Raw genomic sequence first — 20,730 nt, forward strand, 5'->3', positions numbered from 1 at the left:
TCGAGCGGCAGGTCCCACAACTCCCATGGGGCCTACCTCATCATCCCATTTCACCATTGCCCCCATTTATTGATCCCTCATTAGGAGCCAGGCACTTGATATAAGTTCTTTAGTTTAATCTTAGGTGGGGAGGCATTATTATTATTCCCATTTTAAATACGAGGAGACCAAGGCTCGGATGGGATAAACTGTTGCTTGGTTCATACAACTAGTCAGTGACAGACTGGGGATGCCATTTGACCTGCCATGCTGCGGCTTGAGGGCCAGGCCGCCCTGCCTCTCTTTGGCTTGGCTGTTAGTCACTGAGGCACCCAGAGCCTGGGGCCCCCACTGGGAGGTGGGTGCCAGACCGAGTCTGATGCTGCCCCCATGTTTAACTGAAGGTTGGCCCCAGCTGTGGAACCAGCTGTGAGTGGTATGGATGTGAGCCATTAACCTTCCTGAGGGAGGCTCAAGATGACCCTACTTTTCAGCCTAGTCCAGCCAGTCTTACAGCCATATCTCCTGACCATACCCTGAGGGTCATCATGACCCAGCTCAGAGATTCCCCCTGGCTGTTGGCTCCTCTGCTCATTCACTCAGCATATATTCATTGGGCAATGGGGGTACAACAGTCAACCTCATGGACACAGTCTCTGCCCTCATGGGATATTCAGTTTAGAGACCAATGACAAGCAACTCTCAAGATTATCACCTGAGCCTCAAATTTATATATCTTGAAGTAGGGGTGTTGCAGGAGACTTCCACAGTGAAAGGAGCTCCCCTCAAATGAGAGGAAATGAACAGCCCAGCCAATCCTTCAAAAAAGTCATGGGGGGAGCCTGCTCCTTCTTCTGGGCTCCCCACACACTTCCTCTCTTCCCGCTACCGCACCCTTGCCATGATGGGTGGTCCTCGGCCCCTGTCTGTCCCCCCCGGTGAGCTGTGGGAGCCTCAGGAACAAGGGTGAGGGTCTCCTCTGCCTCTGTGTCTGCCCCAGAGCCTGGTACAGGACAGAAGGTTCGCGACCACTCATTGAATAAAAGGCTCTGGTGGACTCGGCTGGAGATGGGTGCTTCTGTTTACCACTTGGTGCTCAGGAACGTTTCGAGGTTAACCTTAAGCCCCCTGTTCTTGGCAGAGGTGTACCCCATTTTGAGCAATCTCGGGATAGAAAAATCCAAATTTGTCCCCCCAACACTGAATTAATTAGTAGGTGATCAGTTTGTCATTTTTACAAAGAGATTGGTCGTAAGAGAGTAGGGAGTACCCAGAGTCCCTTCGTTCCAGCTGCTCCTGACTGTGCGAGTCAAGAAACCCCGGGAGGCTGACCCTGTCATTATGCTCCCTTGTGACCTCAGGGAAAAGCTTCTGAAGGCTTGAGATGAAGTGTGTTTTCCAAAATCCAAATGTCTCTGGCAAACATACACTCTGAGAAGAGGCCCCAGAACCTCACGCTGTGACAAGAACAGGACACGGGGACTTCAAAGAGGGAAATCAGACATTCACACAAGTAGATTTGAAGGTTACTCAGAAGTCTGCGGGAGAGACCATTGGCTTCCCGGGAAACCAGACAATGGCGTGGCTCTCTCTCCCTGGGAAAGCACCAAGGAGATAGCTCCTCCTGAGAACACCAAGCTCCTCCCTGCCCCAGGATCTTTGGACTTGCCCTGCCCTCTGCTTAGGACTCTGTCCCCCCAGATCACCATGTAACTGACCGCCCTGACATTATCCCAGTTCCCCTCATCTGGAGTCACGTCCTACCCCCAATCGTCATTCTCCATCATCTACTTTTGTATTTTTCCTCGTAGCCCTTATCACCATCTGCAACGCTATTATTGCCACTGTAACAAATTACCACAAATGCAGTGGTTTAAAAATAACACAAATTTATCACCTTACAGTTCGAGGTGTCAGCAGGGATGTGTTCCTTTCTGGAGGCTCTGGGGGAAAAGCTGTTTTCTTGCCTTTTCCAGTTCCTAGGGGCCACCTGCATTCCTTGGCTCGTGGCCCATTTCTCTATCACTAAAGCCAGCAATGGCTGGTCAAGGCTTTTCACCATGCCGTCTCTCTGCTTCTGACTCTTCCGCCTTCCCTTTCCCTTAAGGGGACCCTTGGCATTAGCTTGAGACCACCTGAAAAATTCAGGATAATCTGCCTATATCGAGATCAGCACATTAGCGATCTTAATTCCCGCATGCCATGTAACAGGACATCTTCACAGGTTACAGGACCAGGACGTGGACAGCTTTGAAGGGTTGTTGTTCTGCCCCCCACAGCAACTATCTTCGTGATTTCTTGACTCCCTCTGTCTTCCGTCTCCACCACGAGGATGTAAGACCCAGGGGAGCTAAGACCTTGTCTGTCTTGCTCCCACTTTATCTACAGCTCCTAGAAGAACCCCTGGCACGTAGTAGGTCCTCAACAAATATTTGCTAACTGATTGAATGAAGGGGTAAATTTGCAAAACGAGCGAGGCAGGAAATTCTTTTCTATTTCTTTACTTCTAAAAGGAGGACAATGGTCTAGAGACCTCCCAATGCCTTCATGCTCTAAAACTCTACGATTCCTCGTCTAACAGTGACATCAACAGAGGTTTAGGAGAGGGGGTTGTTCAGGGCGGCTGTTTCGTAAGCCGCCCTGCGGTGTCGGGGCGCCGCGGGTGCAGCAGGAACAGGGTCTGGGATGAAGTGAGGGCGGCAGGGAGTTTGGGGGCGAGCTGCAGAGTCAATCAGGGGGCCGCCCCAGGCTTCATCTCCCGGAGGCAGCTCCTCTCCAGGCTGACTCGCAGGCTGAGGACACAGAGCTTGTCTGCCAGCTGTCATTCCTGTCTCCCCCGGAGAACCTCGAGAGTTTTACAAAAAGGAAAGAAGCAAGTTGGAAAGAAGAGGTCTCGGAGATATGTAATTAAGGATAAAAATATCCCTCCTCGGCTCCTGGCAATGGGGAAGTTGAGAACGCTCCAGTTCTTGGGACCCCTGGAACTGTGAAGGCTTTTGAAAGACAACGATTAGTACAGGTCTTTAGTATCCACAAGCCTTGACAATTATATATACCCTTTGTATCCCGGCTTTGCCAAAGATGTGTGGTTAAATTCTTGAAGGAGAGGAGTTTCATCCGGGCAGCCTCTTAAACACAGGCCCTTTGCTTGGGGGAAGAGAGAAAAGGGGAAATGGAAACAGTGAACAAGTTGAACTTCCTTCGTTGCAGGCGGGGAGGGAATGGCTATTTTAAAGGCAACTGTTAACCATTGAAGGTGGAGGAGCTCTTAGAGACTCTCAACAGCACCCGTTCCCCCCATCTCCCACCCCCTCTTCAAACCTGAGACAGATGAGCCAGGCGGAGAAGCCCCAGGGCTGTGATGGTCTCTGGTGTTCCCCTTCCCTACCCCACAACCAGCTCTCTGCACCCCGCAGCCACCTGGCGTTTTGCATCTAAAAGGGTACATTCCTGCTGGCGTGGTTTCGACCCCATGGTGAAAATGGTTACAGAGAAAGCAGCAGAATCATCTAAACCAAGGAACGCATTCCCAAGGAAAATGGAGAAATAAGCAGACTCTGATCTGTGTGCCGCGTGAGGTCTGCGTCTTCACACAGCCCAGCTTGGCCCGCTGAATTACTCTCTCAGCTCACTGTCCTTTTTTTGGTAATAAGGAGGATTACTGCAGATCAGTATTTGTCATCTCTGCTTTCTCTCTTAGGAAAGTCATCAGTGAGGGTGAGGAAGTTCAAACCGAAAACACAAAACGGAAATAAAATCCCCTGACGTTGAAATAGGCCTTGCTTCTTGGGAAACGGTCAATGTAAATATGTTTCTCTAAAATTTAACTTTAGAACCTGTAATATATTTGGCACCTTAAAAATAGTCTTAGTGACTTTATGTTAAGCAAATCGAGCGCTCACTGAAGCATTTTGTCAATGTCGACAGCCCTCTGATATTTTGGGGAGAAAAAGAGTTGCAGAAATTCGGCACTAATAGTATCAGGCCTGGTCGGCTAGAGCGAACTATGCACGATTTTCAGTGCACTGTGATTCCCTTTAAAAGTGAAGCCGGTCAAAAGGTACAAGCTTCCAGGTTTAAAATAAATAAGTCCCGGGGATGTAATGCATCGCATGGTGGCTATAGTTAATAATACCGTATTGTATATTTGACAGTTGCTAGGAGAGTGGATCTTAAAAGTTTTCATCACAGGGAAAAAAATTTTCAACTATGTGTGGTGATGGATGTTAACTAGATTTATTGTGGTGATCATTTCGAAATAGACACATATGTCGAATCATTATATTGTATTCCAGAAACTAATATAATGTTATATGTCAGTTATATATCAATTTAAAAAATGGAAAAATAAAGTTATTGGGAATGTTGCCTAGGAACAGGTAGTAATAATAACATTAATAATAGCATCCGTACTTGGAGTCTTTGTGCTGCCCAGGGCTCCCTCCTCCTGCCGGCCCCGTGGCGGCTTCAGGAACATTCCCCTTAGCTGAAGAATATGTTCTCTCTAGCGTCTCCTGAGCGTCCCTCTTCTGCCTCCCACTCTACTAGCCCTGCACTCCCTGGGGTCCGAGAAACAGATGTTGCCCTGGTCCCCTCCCCGGGAGAGACCAAGAGGTTCCCTAGAGCTGGGTAATGTGGCAGCCACTGGCCACATGTGGCCATCGAGCCCTTGGAATGTGGCTAGTCCAGACTGAGATGTACAAAGTGTAAAATACACACCAGAGTTCAAAGACTTAGTACAAAGAAGAAAAGAATGTAATATATCTCATAATAACTTTTTATTGCACAGTGAAATCCTGATATTTGGGATATATTAGGTTAAATAAAATATATTCATCAAATTAACTTCACCCGATGTTTTAAAAACTTTTTTTAAGGTTGCTACTAGGAAAGTTGAAATTACATTTAAGCCTCACGTTATACTTCTATTGGACAGCACTGCCCGAGAGCCTTGCTACTCAAAGAGTGGCCCACGGACCAGCAGCCTCAGCATCACCTGGGAGCTTAGTAGAAACGCAGCGAATCAGGCCCAGACCTCCTGATTCAGAATTAGCATTCGAACAAGATCCTCAAGTGATTGGCTTAGAGGTGGGGGAAATAGAGTGTAAATAGGGACAAATGCTCCGGTGAGCAAATTGCCAATATCCATGAACATCCGTAGTGCCCGGGCCCCCCGAGGCATGCCCTCCGCTCCAGGACTGTGTCCAGCAGGTCACATGGGCAAAGATATGTACAAGGACATTCACCACAGCATCACTTCAAATCGGGGACCAAGAAGAACCAGCAAACAACCTACATGTGATTAATAGGGGACTTTAAATAAATTGTGGTCTGGCCAGTGGAAGACTATGCAGTTGTTTAAAAAATTAGAGCTGTGCATAGTAAGTTGGAAATATCTCCAAAATTAAAAACAGAACAAGAAAGGGGCCGGCCCGGTGGCACAGCGGTTAAGTACGCACGTTCTGCTTCTTGGCGGCCCGGAGTTCACCGGTTCGGATCCTGGGTGCAGACCTGGTACCGCTTGTCAAGCCATGCTGTGGTAGGCGTCCCACATATAAAGTGGAGGAAGATGGGCACGGATGTTAGCTCAGGGCCAGTCTTCCTCAGCAGAAAAAGAGGAAGACTGGCAGTAGTTAGCTCAGGGCTAATCTTCCTCAAAAAAAAAAAAAAGAGAGAGAACAAGAAGAAGTTGCAGTGTGCTGTTATACTGTGAGAATTTGGGGAGTTGTTTGTTAAGGGTAGATTATACACTCAGGATTGCACATGCATCAGAGTGACGGGAAAGATACCCAAGGAACTCATAACAGTGGGACGAGAATGGGGGTTTTCGGGCCATTGGGGGTTATCAATAAGAAAAGGAGGCTTCCGCGTTCTAATTTATACCCTTTGGTGCTGTCTTAATTTTTTTGAACTGTGGCAGAGATATAACTTTTATAACAATAATTTTTTTTTCTCTTTTACATTTCACTTCTTGTCTTTATTAAAATTATCATTGCGGGAAACGGGATCGTCTCAGAAGGTATGGGGGAAGGTTGCCGTAGCTTGGGGTCCCAAATGGGAGTCCCAGCAGAGAAGACCGGGAAAGGGGAGGTGGAGACCTGATTGAAAAAGGGCTTGCATGCTGGGCTGGGGAGCTTGGAGTCTGTTCTGCAGACTGCAGAGGGCCGGGCAGAGTCGGTTGGTTAGTTGCTGGTTTTAGTGGAGGTGAAATTCACGTAACACAAAATGAACCATTTTGAAGCGAATGACTCCATGGCATTCAGTACATTCACCGTGTTTTGCAACCACCGTCTCTATCCAATTCCAGAACATTCTCATCACTCCAAATTAAAACCCCATACTCATACAATAGCAATTTTAAAGTTAGTTTTAAAAACAGAATACCTTTTATTCCCGATGCCCGTCTGGGAAAAGCATATGTGCTGAATTTAAACCCTTCAAGGCAAAAACTGGGTGGTGGGGGGGATTTTTTTTTTTTTTTTTTTTTTTAATTTGTAGTTGTGTACAGCCCTGCTGGTGGCGGCCACTGCTGTGTGAGTAAGAATAGGGTCTCCGAGGCAGGTCCCCAGGTCAGGAATGCTCTTCTCAGGCGGGAGCTCTTCCGGGTCAGCTGCAGGCGGAGGGACCCCGGGCATCAAGACCCCTGTTGGGAGGAAGGCAGGTCTGCTTGTAAGCGGTAGGTCCTGTTATCTTTCTTTCTCATTTTCCTTTTTTTTTTTTTTTCAACCCAAGTGAAATATAAATATACTTCTTAAAAGTGTTCAAACAAAACAGAAGTGCAGAGGGAGAAAGTGAAAGCCTGACCTCACCATCCCCACACCCCTCTCTCCTCCGCAGGGGCAGCCACTGCCAATGGTGTGACATTTGCCATTTTTTGTGCATTTTCGTAGAGAGATGAGCCTCTACAAATATGTCAGGCTTTGTAAAAATAAGTGGGATTATGCTGTGCCTATTGTCCTGCAATTTGTTTTCTTTCCTTAGCAATTTCTCATTGAGATCTATCCAAGTCAGTTCACACATCTTTGTGCTTTTTTGGGGGAGGTGGGAGCCTATTTTATTTATTTTTTTAATTGAGATATAATTGATATATAATATCGTATTCATTTTAGGTGGACAACATAATGATTTGATACGTATTGTGACATGGTTACCACAATAAGTTTAGTTAACAACACACATAGTTACAAATTTTTTTCTTGTGATGAGAACTTTTAAATCTACTCTTGTAGCAACTTTCAAATATATAACACGGTACTGTTAACTCTAGTTTTTTAACTGTTATGTTTTAACTTTGTGCTTAACTGTCATGCAATACGGTTCACCATCCTCCTACAGATGGATATATAGACAATTTCCCTTTTCTAAAATTATTGCTACAAAAACAAATGCTATAATAAGCAAGGCTTGTGTGTGCCTCTGTGCACATGCGCAAATTTCCTTCAAGATAAAATATTACTAGGTTGAAGGAATGCATGTTTTTATTGTGGACACAGCCAAGTCACCCTGCCATCATCCAATGAGCCATCTCTCTCTAATGTCATTTGGCACCCACCATGTCCCCAAATCGTCTCAATACTGGACATTACCAGTGTCTGTAATTTTTATCACACAGTGGTTGAAATATGCAATCTCAATATTTTATTTTGCATTTCCCTCATTAAAAAGGATAAGCTTATTTTCATATGTGCATTGGCCATTTGTATTTCTTTTCCTGTGAATTGCCTATTTCTATTCTTTCTCAGTTTTATTTCCTTTATAAAAATCTTTCTGATTTAAAAAAGCTCTTCATATATTTTGCACATTAATTTTGGGGGGTCAGTTATGTGTAAATATTTTCTCCCAGCCTGTCATTTTTAAAAAAACTTTGTTTATGGTTCACTCATCATATGGAAGTTTGCGACTTTTATGGATTACGTAGTCATTTATAGATTCTGGGTTTTGTGAATCGCTCATCTCAATATTATTTATTCAGGGAAAATATCATTTTTCCTACACTTTCGTAGTATAATTTTATGTTTAGCTCTTTATTTATTTTTATATTTGGCATAAAATAAGGAATATAATCCCATCCTCCCAATGGATAGCCATATCATATATTGGATAGTCCGTCCTTTTTCCGTTGGTTCACAAGGCCATCATATTATGTGCTAAATTCTCTAATCTAATCTAATCCCTCATATGCATGGTCCTAATCTGAATTTAGACTCTTCTGTTCCCCTGACTGATGAATCTTTTCTTGCCCCGGTTCCATAGTGTTTTCATTACTGTGGCTTTATCGTGTGTGTTCCTATCAGGTAGACTAGGGTTCCTATTTATTTTTCTCTTTATTTCTTTGTGGTTTCCATGCATTTTTCTCTTCTGGGTGAAGTTTATAATCAGTTTATAAAGTTCCCTTAAAAATCCAGTTGGAATTTTTATGTAATTACATTGAACTTATACATTAATTAGAAGATAACTCACATCCTTATCCTGTTGAGACCTTCTGTTTGGGAACATGGCATCTCTGTCTGTTTATTCGGATTTGTTTTTATATCTTTTACGCTGTCTTTTGTATTTTCTCCATATAGTTCTTAATCTTCCCTGTTGCTGGGTGTGATATAGTTTTAGTTTCTTTGGCAAATAGAATCTGTTTTCTCCACGACATTTTCTGATTGAGTTTTGCAGATGTCTAAGAAAATTACGATTCTGTAGGCTTCACTTTCCTATCCTTCTGAATAATCTCATGCGTTTTAGTCATGTTTTTAATGTATTCTCTTGGCTTCTCTAAGGACATGATCTTGATGCCTGCCAATGTTGATAGACTTCTCTCTTCTTTCCCATACCTTGATTTGTGGGGAGGGGAGTTGCTTTGGTTTGTTTGGCGCTGGCTGGGACCCGTGGTGTGGTGACGCAGATCAGGGGCAATGGCATTCAGTGTTGTCTTGCTTCTGATTTCTGCTCTGAGAGGAGGATGCAGATCAAAGACAAGGAGTCAGATGGGAGAGCCGAGAGGAGGGCATCAACCAAATGGTGCCCAAGCTGGAATGGCAGAGTGGATGGAAAGCTGATACGTATAGCCAGGCGGTCAGTGCCCGATGGGGACTTCTCTCTGCCCCAGCCCATTGCTCCAGCCCATTGAGCTCTGCTTCAACTTGTCACCCAGCGTATTTAAGATGCCTCCTCGCTTGCTGGTAGCCACACATTGGTAAGCCCACCTCCCGGGTCCTAGTCTGAATCACTGATGTAAATGAGAGGGAGAACCCCACAGCACCGGAAACCCATGTCCAGGCTGACAGCAGTGTTTTCGCCCCCTGGGCTATGTTCCTCCGTGTGGTTCTCAACAAAAAATCACGGATGAATATCACAATATGCTCCATTGAAATCTATATCTCTTATATCAAAGACCACAAACTGGTAGCCCCTGTGTTGAATTTAGTGTTCTATTTGCCTGACATATGTTTTTAAAAATTATCAACCACTTAAAAGCATTTTTGGGGCCGGTACAGTGGCATAGCAGTTAAGTTCACACGTTCTGCTTGGGAGGTTCAGGGTTTGCTGGTTCATATCCCTGGCGTGGACCTAACACTGCTTATCAAGCCATGCTGAGGTGGTGTCCCACATATGAAAAATAGAGGAAGATGGGCACAGGTGTTAGCTCAGGGCCAATCTTCCTCAAAAATAAATAAATAAATAAAATAAAAAGCATTGAAGAAAATATTTTAAATTTAAAAAAGCATTTTTACAAGTTCAGAGATTTTTATGTAACATTTTGAGTTTTCAGCTTCTTTTGAAAAATCTGAGGATCTGATAACCTTTGACCTATATTACCCCATGATAACTGAAGCTAGTGGAAGCTTCCCCCTTTCCATGAAGCAGTTCTCTCTGACGTGCCACAGTCCCCACCTCTCCCTACTGCCTCACTCCCAGCCTGTTCCACTCACTTACATCACCTGCCTGACCTCTGTAGGCGACTGCGCTGTGATCTCCATCAGAGGCAACAAATGATCTAATTTATTTGGTTTGCAAACATGCATTTGCCTCTACTCTGTAAATAAAATAAGAAAAACAGGTTCACCTGACTTGGTCTGTTCCCAGTGAACTCCTAGGGGTGCTACTTGCTTTGGTACATCTCACAACCCACGCTTTTAGAAATCTGATCTAGAATCTTCTCTGGGATGGACACAGAGCTCTCTAAACTGAAAACTACAGAAGAACCCATCCTATGCATTGTGAAAATCATGACTTCCCTGGCCTGCCCTCAGTCACCTGACCCCCCTCCTCTTTGCTCTACCTGCCAGCACCGCCCCCCAACCCCCGCCGCCCCAGCTCGTCAGCACCCGAGGTTGCTCTCTCACTCCGAGTTCCCCTCCTCCTCAGGATGAGGCTGGGATTTTGTAGAAGCAGGTATAGCTGCGTGCCCCTCCTCTGCCTTGGGCTTCGGTCCCATGATGGAGGGTGCCTTGATCACTTCCTCAGAGCAGCAGGAGCCTGCAAACGGTGACTTTCGGTTCCTCTGCAGGGCACGATGTTTACCCCGGGCTGCCCGTCCACTCCTGTCTGCCTAAACTCAGCCTTTTCCCCCTAGAGGTCCGGGGCGAGCCTGGCTGGGGAACCAGAGACTCACAGTTGTCCCCACATCTTGACAACAGAACACTTTGCTCCTGTCCCTTTTCAGCTTCCCGTAGTTTCCACAATCCCACCTACCCATCAAGACAGGCTGGAAGCTTCCTGTTTTGATCTGGGCCATTGCCATTTTTAGGGCAAAAATGTTTTCCTCACTGAACAGTATCTCCCTCCGTGTTCCCCTTGATGAATAATTAACCATCTTGTGTCAACGATACAGTCGTGCACCACACAACGATGTTTTGGTCAACTGTGGACCTCATATATGATGGTGGTCCCCTAAGGTTAGTACCATAGAGCCTAGGTGTGCAGTAAGCTTTACCATCTAGGTTTGTGTAAATACACTCTACAGTGTTCGCACAACAACGAAATCACCTAATGGCACATTTCCCAGATGTATCCCCGTCATTAAGCGATGCATGACTGTATTTTCTCCTGATCCAGTGTTGCTTCTAGAGACTGGGGCCATGCAGAGGGAAATGGAAGTGTGTACATGAGGCCAGGCTTCTAAGAATTGCATGGATGATTCTGCCAAAGTGGTAAATGTTGCTGGGCTTCATCAGTGGCAGACATTGACAGCCAGTTCTCCAGGGAAGACAGCGAGGCCCTGACGTACGGTGTTTGCCCATTGCCGTGGTGTAAATCCTCTCACCTTGGCTCCCAGCAGAGCGGCCACATTTAACAACCAGCTCTTGGGGTTCCGGGAAGATGGAGCCAGCACAAATTGGCACCAGCTGGCATGAGCCAGCAGCAGCACACGAGGGGCCCGTGTATCATCAGCTCCCACCTGCTAGTGCCCTCGGGGCATGTGTGTGCCCCTGCAACCGTCAGTGTCTGTATTAAAGACTCCTGTGGCTCGTTAGGGGTCAGACGATCAAGAATCAGTTCTGCTTTACTTTAAGCCCTTTTAACCTCAACTTTAAGCTTATTTATAAGTTACTTTAATTCAATTTTACCCGTTCCTTTTCATCACATTTGGGGAAGATATTTTTTCCACCTAACTCTTCTACTTAATTTTCCACTCCTTAATTGACTCATCTGAAAAATAGAAGTTGATGATCTCTTAGCATATTCAACACGTAGCTAGGCTCTCCATGGTGATAACAGCTCTTACTGTGAGCCGTGCCCTGGACTCATATGAACTCATTTAAACACCTGGCTGACTAAATCTTAGAAGCTTCATTCATGGACAAGGAAATTGGCTTAGCCTTGGAGAGTGAAATACCATACTTGAGGTCACCCAACTAGTTGGTGGTGGGGCTAAGATTTGAATTGGTGGCTGACACGGTGTTTTAAAAATTAGTTGCAGGCATTAAAAAATTTGAGATTTCATCTAAGAATCTAGATTTTTACCTTCTCTTGAATATTTTGAAATCCTGGCAACTCTAGTCCCATGTGACCCCATGGGGATATAACTGGAGCTAAGTGGAAGCTGATCCCTTTAAAGGGACATTTCTCCAATGTGTCACAGTCCCCACTTCTCCCTAGTGTCTCACACCCTGCCTATTTCAATGTGTCAGGCTTCAGATTTTCTGCTTGTACTTATGGGCCACACTGCTTTCTGTCTAAATATTACTTCCCCTTGCCCACACCTTCCTCCCCACTTGACCAGGAAGAAACTGAGACAGAAGATTTTTGTAATTAATTCAGGTCAAATCAGAGAGGCCACCATAGAACTGAGAACTCATCTTTCACAATCAGACTACATGATCAAAACCAAAGCACATGCTCACTGTAAAGCAATGTCTTTATACTGTTTTAATCCCTTCTATCCCCATACTGCACTTGGCTAACCCTCCCTTTAATAGGCAACCATTTGAGTGGGTGTCTTTTTATTTGACTACGTTCTTACAAAATGTGTATTGTTGCGTTGTGTGCGTCCATTTTTCATTTACTCAAGTGATATCATAGCTCGTATTCTGTTTTCTACTTTTTTCACCCAAGGGTCTTTTGCAAGATCCTACCATGTTGCAACATACACGTCAAATCTTTTCTTCTGGCTGCAGCATAACACCCCATGTGCCCCTTGACCACACTCTACCTTGTCCACTCTCCCAATGATGGGCACCCAGTTTCCCTGCGAATCTCTGCCAGCATGAACGAACCTATGATGACCATCCTATAGGTGGTTATTGTAAGCCCTGAGGAGTACGTCCAGGGGTGAAATTGCTGGGTCATAGAATATACCTATATTTAATTTGTCTAAATTGTGTGGGATTGTTCTCCAGATTGGCTTCACCCGTCTACACTCCCAGGATTCTTTATACAATACAGATGTGGAGGGAGGAATGGAGGGAGAGAGGGCGTTTGAATATATAAGATCCATTAGTAAACAAAGTCCTATAGACGGAGTTCAAAACAGGCTTTCCTTGTACCAAAGGTACCAGAACACACAGGCAGGGAAACTGGAAGACGGCAACCTTTCAGAGGCCAGGAGCACAGAGCTTAGAGCCAGGGACCTGAGGCTGGGGTTGAAGTCCTGGGGCTGCCACTTACAGGGCAAGTCATTTGGCCCTTCCGAGCCTCAGTTTCTTCACCTGTTCCAAGATGGGAAGACCAAGAGAAACTTAAGTAAGGTTGTTTGGATACTGAAAAAATAGTCAAACTTTCATTCATTCACTCTCAACTCTGGGGTAAATATGCGATGCATTTTGTCACTTAAACACCAAGTTTCCGAGTGTGGCCAACCTCATTTAGGGCATCCTATATCCCCTCGAGCTGGCTCAGGGAGTCACAGGACCAGAGGCCCAGCTACAGAGTAGGGTTTTGGATGGTCCGTGCAGAAGGCAGGGTGGGAAAGAGGAGGCAGGGAGCAGGGAGGGTGGTGGTGGTCCTCGTGAGCAGCCACATTTGGGGGAGGAGGGAGAGGAAGAGGAAGCTAGGCCCTCACGTCTGATCAATTGCTCCATAAAGTCGGGGTCCAGACCGTCTGCTGTTTGGGGCTTGGGTTGAGGGATGAGGGTAAATCCTCGCATCACCTGTTGAGAGAGGGCTCAACATGGACCAACGAAGGATTGATTTGGGGAGCTGACTGTCATAGGTCAAATTATTCCAGAAGCAGACCCTGAGAGTGGGTACCAGTATTTCACTAAAGAGAGGCTCCCAGGAGAAGCCTGCAAGAGAGTAAGGGGTGCAGGACAGAGAAGGGGAGAAGCCAAGCAAAGGTGTAATTTGGGGTGAAGCCTAAGGGAGCTCTGGAGTGTAAATTACACCTCGGGGCTTGTCCTGCATCGAAGCAAAGAGCTGGGCTTTTGCACACACACTCCAGGTGTGCGCTGGCCACTTGGATGGGCACAGGGAACATAGAACTCTCCATTTTCTCCAGGATCTCCATATAAGTGAGGTGACTCCAGCACCCAAGGGGAAGCATCTAAGGTTGCAGGTTCAATCCTTCAGAAGCAAAGCACAGAGGCGCTAGAAGAGAGGAGGATGGGAGCATAGAGCAGGAGAGGGATCCTGGGAGAATTGGGCAGGGCAGCAACAGCGTGCCATAAGGACCTAATAACTGTGATTAGAAACCACAAATTTATATGAACACCATCCTTGGCACAAGCTGCTCCCTCTTCCTGCCGTGACATTTCCCTCTCTTGTTGCCTGGACCACTCCTATCCATCCTTGGCATCTCAGCTTAAGTGTTGGTCCTCTGGAAAATAATTCCCTGACCCACCAAGCTGAGTCCCCTTGTAACACCCTCCCGGAGCACGGTCTTCTCCTCACACCCTCTGCACCTTGTAATTATTTACTTAACTGTTTACTGTACCATGTCTTGCTTCTCTGCTAGACTGCGGGCAAGGCCTGGGTCTGGGTTTGTCCCTGCTAGAAGCCCACAGTGAGCCCGGGGGTGGGGAGGGGGGTGTGTGGCGAGAGGTTGGTCAATGTGTGGGGGCTGTGGTGGCTGGTCTGATGGGCCGCCCTGCTCAGGCGCAGGGGGTGGACTGGGCAGCTGATCCTGGCTAGTGGCTTGGACACTCAGGGCCTGCAGATGTACAGGGAGTGCAGGGTGCCGTGCAGACAGGAGCTCTGGTGGCCACAGTGGGGTTCAGGCTCATCAGAAAGATGGTGGGCCCAGAGGGTCCTGAAGGCTGCTCAGAGGACAAGATCAAAGGGTGGTGGCCTCTGGGATGCTGGAGAGCTGATGTGGTGGGAATGAGGGCATGGAACCTGAAGGTGTGTCCCTTTGATGGGTCCTGGTGACAAAACAAGTTGTGTGACATTGGACAAGTCACCTCATCTCTTGGAGCTTCAGCTTTCTCGTGGGTAAACGGAGATAATCATGTCATGAAGTTTCAATAAGAGGAAGACTCTCAGGAGAAGTTCATTCTTCCCTTCAAATGTCTATTTGTCAGTGTTTGCTGCATAACAAGTGCTCAAAAATCTTCATAGTTTATAACAACAAACATTTCTCTTCCTCTCCTGGGTCTGAGGCTCAGCTGTGCTTGCGGGATCTAGGCCGGGCTCTCCTGGGCTCAGCAGGACTGGACTGGACTGGACTCCAGATTTTTGGTTGGGTCCAGGTCTGCTCCTCATGTCTTTATTCTCAGCCTGTGCTGAAGGGCCAGAGGCTCCCTGGGGCATGTCTTCTCATGTCAGATCACAGGACCCAGGAGGGGCAAGCAGAAACCCACAAGCCCGGTAAGCCCTGAGCTTGAAACTGGTGCTTTTGCCCATAATCCATTGGTTGATGCAAGTTGCATGGCCATGCCCAACATCAGTGGGGCAAAGACGTAAATTCTTCACACTCTGCAAGATGTTGCAAGGTGCCAGGATGAAGGGTGTGGCCACAAGATTCAATGGCAGGGAGGGCCCTCTGCCCCAGCCCCCCTTCCTTGTCATCCAGGCTTCTGTTTACACGAGCTCTTGGAAAAAGCTTGGAAACAATTTCCATAGTTATCTGACAACCTCCCTGTGATGCTGGGTGTGATGGATAGTTTCTAGCTGTCAACTGTGACTCTACTGACAGAAGACCCATCCTCTCCCCAGATGGGGGGGTCCTCCATCTAAACACCCAGATCATGTGCTGGCAGACAGAGCATCGTCATCCCCTGCCCCTCGCTCCAGCTGTGGTGACACCAACAGAGACCTCAGACGATGCCTCTCAGAGCTGTCATTTCAGTACCAGCCAGAGGTGTAAATTTCCCAGACCTCCCGCCTGCAGCTCTTTTGATGTGAGCAGTTCAAAGCACTTCACAGGCCGCTCAAGTCTGCGAGGAGAGCAAGCGACTTGACTCCCACTGCACAGATATCAGAGACTGAAAGGCAGAGATTTGGGGCTTCATGATCTCAACATCCCAATGGGGATCCCAGCTCAGAGGCGACAGAGTGGAACAAGCCTCTGTGAGTGCCCAGTATGGGAGATGACCTGGCATCCGGGGGTTTCCCCAGTGGGAGAAGGCAGGAGGCAGCGCTGCGGGCCGCTGGCTCTGCTGGTGGGGGAGGAGGGGACACCCAGCCTGGGGAGGAGTGGCCACAGGATGCAGGGACTGAGAAGTAGAGAGGTGGGGATGACAAGCCCAAGGAAGGAGCATGGGTTGAGAAATGGGGACATCAGCTCTGAGAATCAAGGGTGGGGTGTGGATTTAGGAGCGATTACAGAGACTGGCAGGCGAACAGAGCCCATCCCGAGCCGTTCTGTTCTGGGAAGTCTGCCCAAAATAAGGCAAGAGAAAAGCTGAAGAACCCTCTTTGGGATGTGCGGGCTGGTTGGAACAAGGCGGATGGGAGACTCCAGCCTGCTGGCTGGGTGTAAGACAGAGCCCACTCCTGCCAGTGCCAGGCCTACTGGACCCGGGCAGACAGGGCCAGTGGGCTGGCTGGTGCCCGCCAGGGAGCTGGGGATGAGCACGGTTGGGCTGGAGCCAATGTCCCACTGCCACAGCTGGCGGGTGGGGCTGGGACAGGCTTGGCGCTCAGTTTGCACTTTTATTCCTTTAAGCTTCTTACCTCCTCCCAGAGCTGCCGCATCACCCTCTTCTGCACATACGAGACTCTAAATAAGCCTGGTGTTGGCTTTCACACTTTCCAAGCCCTCAGACATGTGGCTTTGGGGACTCTGCCTTGGGGCAAGCCAGTGGAGACAGGACAGAGACCACAGATTGCAAGTGCCAGCCTCGCCGCCTCCACCCCCACCCCCACCGCCCACCACAGCGCAGAGGCCAGGCCTGCTGCCACCCGGGATACGAGCTTCTCCCACGTACCGGGTTTCACACCACCCAGCCCACCCACTGAGCTGCTGCAGGCTTGAGTCTGCCTGCCCGAGAATCTCTAACCACCTGGTTCCACCCCGAGCTGGCAGCTCCCTGTGTCTGGTACCCTCCCTCCTGTCTAGCTAGAAAGCCTGTGGGTCCCCACCCACCGCCTCCTATCTTCTTTCTTATCTTGAAACGTCCCCCTGGGTGCTGCTCTTCTGACAACGCCTCTGACCACCCAGGCAAGTTGCTCAACATATCTGAGTCTCAGTTTCCTTGTCTGTAGCATGGAGCTGTGGCACCCACCTGTGATGTTAGATACAATATAAAGTAGATAACATACCTAACACCGCTGGCCCAGTTCCAGTTTCTTCCATTTTGGGGAGTGGGATCCTCACCTGGGAAGAGCCAGAGAGCCCTCAGAGGGACCTCCTCTGCCCCTGGCACAGGACACATGGTGGGGAACAGTGTTCTTGCCACCGTGACCTGTCCTTTGTCCTGAGTGGCTGACACAGGGTACTGTTCACTGTTGCAAGACAAGACCTGAGGAAAGACGAACAAGACCCCACTCCCCGGGACCCAAAGAGCCCACGTCCCACCTGCACCAGCCCCCTTTTCCCTCACCTCCCTAGTGCCATTTACAGCTCACAGCCTTCCAGCCCCATGAGGCCACAACACCAGGCCATTCACGAGACATGGCAGCTCCAGCAACCTGCAGCCTGCCTACCAGAAAATGACCCCTCAAAGGTCCCATGAATAGTTCTAAGACACTCTGGAGGACCCCTAAATGTGCCCTCTGCTGGCCGGCCACCTGCAGGCGCCACACAGAATACTGTTCCCTTCTCCTGTGTCAGCTCCTGCTCGTGCGGGCTGTGGCGGCAGGACACTTGAAGCTTCGTGTGGCCCCTGTGCACCACGAGAACACCAGGGTTCCTGTGCCGGCCTGGGGCTCTGTACCAGGGGCCAAAAGCCCCATCTACCAGTCTGCCAGGGTCTGCTCCCCCCAAATTCCATGCCATCAGTCTCCATCTCTCTCTCATCCACCCCAGAATCTAAACCAAGTGCCTGGGTCCTGGGAGAGAACAGAAGCTGTGTCCACATCTACCCCAGGCCCCTCCTCTTCCTCCTCCTCCAGCCTCCCATCTCTCCCACTCACAAAATAAAACCCGCCCTGCTCACCGATGCATGGGACCTTTCCAGGAACCCAGCTCCGCCACGCCCAATGCCCAGTGCACCTGGATGTCCAGCCCCAGCCCACAAAACCCGCTGCCCCTCCCCTCTGGTCAGTCCCAAGAACGCACACATCAGCCCAGAGGCTGCGTCCGCCATGTGTCTTGTTGTGGGGCCGTGGCCACCACCTCACCTCCACCCGCTCGTGCTGAGGGACTCTCTGTGATTGTCTTTCTATTCTTGGTACGTCAGTATTATTACGATTATCTGACGTTGAAGATGTTTCTAAGATGTAATTTTTGTACAGAAACCTGCAGAAGTATATAGGCCAGGAATGTTTTTGTACATTTAAAAAAAAATCTGACACTTTTAGACAGCATGCCTTTTAAACCCCACTCCCTTGTGTGTTTGTGTGTGTGTGTGTGTGTGTGTTCTTGCGTGCATGTTAATTAAATGAGTGGGGTTACATAAGCTAATTTTTAAAAATCTTTCTTATTACGCTCAAAAAAATGTTTACATGTAACCACCATCCAGATTAAGATATAGATCATTTCCAAACTGTTTTTTTCTTTTTCACTATTTATTTTGAAAATAATTGCAGACATATAAAAGTTTTAAAAAGAGTGGAAAGAATTCCTGTGCACCCTTCACTCACTTTCCCCAATGTACATTTTAGCCTTGGAAGTTTATCATTCTCTCTCTCTCATATTATTATTATTATTCTGAATTATTGGAGAGTAAGTTGCTGGCAATGCCCCATTAACCTTAAAGATGTGTTTTCCCTAAAGATGAGCCCTCTCCCCTACATACCCACAGTTCAATCGTCAAAATCAGGAAATTAACATTGATGAAATAGTATCACCTAATCTTTAGATACCATTTAAAATTCTCCAGTTGTCTTAGCCATGCCCTTTATAGCAATACGTAACTGTTATATTTATATATTCTACTTATAATCTCCGCCTCTGGACCAGCTGGTGGGTGGGGTGGGGGCACTATGTGTTAGTTACTTGTAATTACCACATCCCTGTACTGGGCACAGTTCCTCGTCTTTCATGACCTTGGCATCTTTGAAGAGAACAGGCTAGTAATTTTGTAGGCCGTGCCTTGATTTGGGGTTTTCGGGTGTTTCCACTTGACTGGGTCCAGGCGCTGCATTTCCGACACAGGTACCACAGAGGCACTGCTGTGCTCTCCGCGTTCATCTCAGGAGACGCACGATGTCGTTTTGTCCTGTTACTCGCGAAGTCAACCTTGTCACTGGGTTAAGGTGGTGTCTGCCAGGTGTCCTCGTTGTCAAGTTACCATTTTTCCCTTTTAAATTATTAACTATTCTGTGGGGAGATGCTTTGAGACTATCTAGATGTCCCGTCCCTCCTCAGTCTCTCACCCACTAGTTTCAGCATCTTTAGCATCCGTTGATTCTTGCCTGAATCAGTTGCTGAAAGGTGACTTTTCCCATCACTCGTTAGACAGTTATTAATCGGCATTCTACCGTGAGAAAGAGCTTTCCTTTCTCACTTATTTACATCAGTACAGACTCATGAGTTCCTATTTTATTCAATGAATTGTAATTATTTTTATTATTCATTTTGATGCTGAAATTGTGCCAGATGGTCCTTTCAACTGTCCTTTCAGTTGTCTCCTGGTTCCTGGATCTTTTTGACAAATCCTTGTCATTTTTTGAGCTTTTCCTTACCTTCTGGGTAATGGATGTTCCAGGCCCACCTTACACCTTTCCCGCCCCAGCCCTAGAACCGTCTGTCTCTCCAAGGAGCCTGGTTCTCTTTAGTGGAGGGTTGTATTTCAATGTGCTAGTTGCAACTGGGGTGTTGTTGCTTCTAGGTCCTCTCGGAAGACAGAGCAGTGAAATGTGTGTGTACACACCTACACACTCACACATGCATCGGTGTTTACCTATAGGTGGTAAAAACCCTGAGTTCACACTGATGCCTCCCCTTCCGATGCGACACTGCAGACCGAGTTCATTCTAGCCTAGCTCCTCTCTCTGACAGTGAGAAACTGGCTCCCATTTCTCCATATATTTCATCCTTTGCTCGTTTCCCTGTGTGTAGCCAGTCTCTGCTGCCTCCTGCCCCAGCCAGGCCAGCTGCTAAGGCCCTGACCACTTCCTTGTTCCAGCTGCATCCTCTGCCTGCCGACCACCTCTGTGGCCCCAGCCCCGAAGCCCTGCTGGCTCCTGGCCACTTCAAGGAAGAGAAGGGGAAGGAAACAAACGGATAAATATATTTTAAAGAAAAGAGGAGAAGGGTGGGGAAGCGGAAGAGCTGACTTTTCAGGAGACATATCCTGGGGCCCATTCTCAGCCATATGGCTGGAGAGGGATTTCTGGATCTGAAGCTGGCCTCCAGATCTTCCCAAACCTGTCTGCGCCGGCCTCTCCCATCTCACTAACCGGCACTGACATCAACCAGGTCCCTAAAGCTGGAGATCTGGGGTGAGCTCCCTGGCCCCCTGTCTCTCACAAGCAGCTCTCTGGCTGTTCCAGCTCCGTCCAGCCCCTCTCCCTCCACTGCACCTCCACAGGTCAAGCACGGGGCGGGGGGAGGTGCTGGGGTCCCCAGCTTCCACTCCTGCCCCATTCAATAGTCCATGATGTTTTTTAAAATGTAAATCTTATCAAGTTTCTCTCTCTCACACACACACACACAAGCTTTTAAAAGCCTTTAGCGGCTCCAAATCACTCTTAGAACAAAATCCAAACTCTGCAGGGCCCAAAAGACCCGAGAGACCCACCGTCTGGTCTCTCTGTCTCTCCCTTCTTCACCCACGT

The 20,730-nt window shown here is 47.8% G+C and overlaps 1 protein-coding gene across 1 annotated transcript in view; it reads left to right on the forward strand.

The window, feature by feature from the left end:
• INPP5D (inositol polyphosphate-5-phosphatase D) overlaps positions 1 to 20,730 on the forward strand; it is a 123,106-nt gene that overhangs the window by 25,149 nt on the left and 77,227 nt on the right. The window lies entirely within an intron of this gene.

Source organism: Equus przewalskii, chromosome 5 (assembly GCF_037783145.1).
Source record: "Equus przewalskii isolate Varuska chromosome 5, EquPr2, whole genome shotgun sequence".
Lineage (NCBI taxonomy): Eukaryota > Metazoa > Chordata > Mammalia > Perissodactyla > Equidae > Equus > Equus przewalskii.